This window comes from Esox lucius, chromosome 16, assembly GCF_011004845.1.
Source record: "Esox lucius isolate fEsoLuc1 chromosome 16, fEsoLuc1.pri, whole genome shotgun sequence".
In the NCBI taxonomy this organism is placed as follows: Eukaryota; Metazoa; Chordata; class Actinopteri; order Esociformes; family Esocidae; genus Esox; species Esox lucius.
Window position 1 is genome coordinate 23,782,509 of NC_047584.1, and position 4,075 is coordinate 23,786,583.

Below are 4,075 nucleotides of genomic sequence, written 5' to 3' on the forward strand. Positions count from 1 at the left end.
TTCTTTTCATCCATCACAAAACCAATTGGAGGAAAGGTCAAAGAAGAAGAAACTCGGGCTTTTTCCAATCAGCTTTGAGAAGGAGACGAGGAGAGAGATTCGTAGTATGCAATTTCTAAAAGGCCTGGATAGATTACTTTCATCATGGACGCTCTTGCTGATACTCATTTGTATTAAAGTAACAAATCCGAAATGTGCTTGTATTAAATGAGACGGTTCTTCTTGCGCCTTTTCAACTTGGGCATCATCAAGCAAGTGTCCATTTTGGAAAGGATGAACATGATTTCAGTCGTCTGCCAAATTACTGATCTATAAATTACTATAACAAACTATAATGTTTTTCTATAGTTGTCAATCCAAGTACTAATTTAGAATGTGTGAAGCGCATACAGGTTAGAGGAAAATTAGTGTGTTTGTTTGGATGTACTTTGTGTCTGTTTGTGTGTGCTCACAGAATCGTTACAATACAAGCAAAGTATGCCCATCACACTTTTTTTTTAAACGGGGAAAAAAACTGATCTTAAATAGAGTTTAGTGGTCTAACCCAGCCAAATCTTTATTTCCCTTATTTTACAAACCTGATTCCAAAAAAGTTGGGACACTACAAATTGTGAGTAAAAAAGGAATGGAATAATTTACAAATCTCATAAACTTATATTTAATTCACAATAGAATATAGATAACATATCGAATGTTGAAAGTGAGACATTTTGTAATGTCATGCCAAATATTGGCTCATTTTGGCAGAGGATCACCAATTCCCCCAATGCTGCGACGTAAAATAGTGGAGCAATATCAGAAAGGAGTTTCTCAGAGAAAAATTGCTAAGAGTTTGAAGTTATCATCATCTACAGTGCATAATATCATCCAAAGATTCAGAGAATCTGGAACAATCTCTGTGCGTAAGGGTCAAGGCCAGAAAACCATAATGGATGCCCGTGATCTTCGGGCCCTCAGACGGCACTGCATCCCATACAGGAATGATACTGTAATGGAAATCACAACATGGGCTCAGGAATACTTCCAGAAAACATTGTCTGTGAACACAATCCACCGTGCCATTCGCCGTTGCCGGCTAAAACTCAATAGGTCAAAAAAGAAGCTGTATCTAAACAGGATCCAGAAGCGCAGGCGTTTTCTCTGGGCCAAGGATCATTTAAAATGGACTGTGGCAAAGTGGAAAAGTGTTCTGTGGTCAGAAGAATCAAAATTTGAAAAACTGGGACGCCATGTCATCCGGACTAAAGAGGGCAAGGACAACCCAAGTTGTTATCAGCGCTCAGTTCAGAAGCCTGCATCTCTGATTGTATGGGGTTGCATGAGTGCGTGTGGCATGGGCAGCCTACACATCTGGAAAGGCACCATCAATGCTGACAGTTATATCCAAGTTTCTAGAACAACATATGCTCCCATCCAGATGTCGTCTCTTTTCAGGGAAAGACCTTGCATTTTCCAACATGACAATGCCAGACCACATACTGCATCAATTACAATGTCATGGCTGCATTGAAGAAGAATCCGGGTACTGAAATGGCCAGCCTGCAGTCCAGATCTTTCACCCATAGAAAACATTTGGCGCATCATGAAGAAGAAGGTGCGACAAAGAAGACCTAAGACAGTTGAGCAACTAGAAGCCTGTTTTAGACAAGAATGGGACAACATTCCTATTCATAAACTTGAGCAACTTGTCTCCTCAGTCCCCAGACGTTTGCAGTCTGTTATAAAAAAGAAGAGGGGATGCCACACAGTGGTGAACATGGCCTTGTCCCAACTTTTTTGAGATGTGTTGATGCCATGAAAATTAAAATCAATTATTTTTCCCTTAAAGTGATACATTTTCTCAGTTTAAACATTTTATGTCATCTATGTTGTATTCTGAATAAAATACAGAAATTTGAAACTTCCACATCATTGCATTCTGTTTTTATTCACAATTGTACAGTGTCCCAACTTTTTTGGAATCGGGTTTGTATATAAAACTAACAACATATCAGGCATGAAAATAAAAGTTTGTGCCCAGGAATCCTGGAGAGGTTGTGAAAATTGGCTGAGTTCCACCTGAATGCATCTCCCATTCTAGAGACAGCTTGTGGCAGGTTGGCCACCTGTAAGCTCATTTGTGGTTGTAGGCCTGGGAATGTGCTTTCTTCCAGTGCATATGTGTTGGCAAATACCTATTGGTTGAGCAAGCAGTGTGGTGAAAAGCAGAAGGGCTTGGTGAGATACATTGGAGGACATGTCTTGTTCGTCAACTCTTTTGAACCAGCTGTGAAACTGTTGTAAAGAGGCGAAATCATAATTGCAAATTTCACCTCGTAATTTGGTAGAGAAAAAACGTGAGAAATGTAAAGACAGAAAACTATGAATGTGATATGAATGTTGAGTTCCATATGTAAATGGATGGTGTGCAAGGCACCTTTGTATTTAGAAAAGTGCTTTGATTCAGCTTTGAAGATACTGTTCCTCTTCCCTTAGCTTATCGCAACAGTCGTCATGAAAAGGCCTAGTTAAATGTAAGATATGATTCATTCTGTATGAATCATAGAACATATCTTTACCGATTATGAATACAGAAATATCATCTGGGTGGTGGAAACCATAGTTTGACGGAACAATGAATTGTAGTAAGATAGGTAAAGGTTAAGCCCACCCATTAAACCACTCACAAAATAAATCTTAAATCTAAACTGTTGGGGTAAATTGAACCAATGGCCACAATATGCCATAACAATCATGATTAAAGTTTGCCCGTTTGTTGCATATTGTAGGCCTATTTCTTCAGCTTGTCATGCATAAGAAATGACACGCTGAAATGACAGCCCTTTACCAAAAAAACTGGAAAGGTAAGTTACATTGAACACAGATCATGGTTCTCAGCAGGAAAGCGATGGAGTGCTTCCTCTGGGTAGGGAATGAGGCGTTACCCCAAGTAAAGGAGTAGATTGCGAGTACAAGCGGCTGAAATGGGTTTTCTCAGAAGGGTGGCTGGCTTCTCCCTTAGAGATAGGGTGAGAGGCTCAGCCATCCGTGAGGAACTCGGAGTAGAGCCGCTGCTCCTTTGCATCGAAAGGAGCCAGTTGAGGTGGTTCGGGCATCTGGTAAGGATGCCCCCAGGACGTCTCCCTAGGGAGGTGTTCCAGGCACGTCCAGCTGGGAGGAGACCTCGGGGTAGGCTCAGTACTAGGTGGAGAGATTATATTTCGACACTGGCCTGGGAATGCCTTGGGATCCCCCACTCAGAGCTGGCAAATGTGGCTTGGGAAAGGGACGTTTGGGGTACCCTGCTGGAGCTGCTGTCCCTGCGACCCGATACCGGATAAGCGGATGAAGATGAGATGAGAGATGAGACAGATCTATTTCTGAATGTACGCTTACAATTAGAATATAAAATATACCACGCCCCTACATGACTTGAACTTTGACCTACCAACACCAAAACCAGTCACAGGATAGCATCACCCACTTACTGCAGCTCACAGCAGCTCAACCAAGGCACATCAATGGCAAGTTATGTTCAAGCTTGCATTCATTCCGATTCTGATTAACTGCCTGAAATATACTGTATGTACGCTATATATAACACTACATTTCTGTTGACGTAGTGATGCATATTCTAAAAAGAAATGGCTTAATCTACAACCATCTTCCTTACAACCATCTTCCTTACTTTGTATTGCCTTAGGCATCATATTATCTTCCTGGGAAACGCGCTGTATCAAATTATCAGTTTGAAACCTTGTCATTTTGTTGTTTATTTCACCACATTTGCCTCACAAAAATGCCCTCTGGACCTACAGTAAGAAAAGCATACGCTATTATAAGTGTATGAGTGGGAGTAAAATAATGAGTATTCCAGCACCTCCTCTATCAGTACCACATGCATTAACCTGCATTATGTGCTGGAAGAGCTGGGAGCTACAGCGAGAGGACAAGAGTGGAACTCTTACCACCTCAAGATACAGAGATCTTTTTTTTATTAAGACCACAGATTAAGTGGCCATAATCATCGGGGACATACACTGGCTGAGTAGCATAACAGTATCTTTAATCAGTACTTTTGTAGGTTCAACAAAAA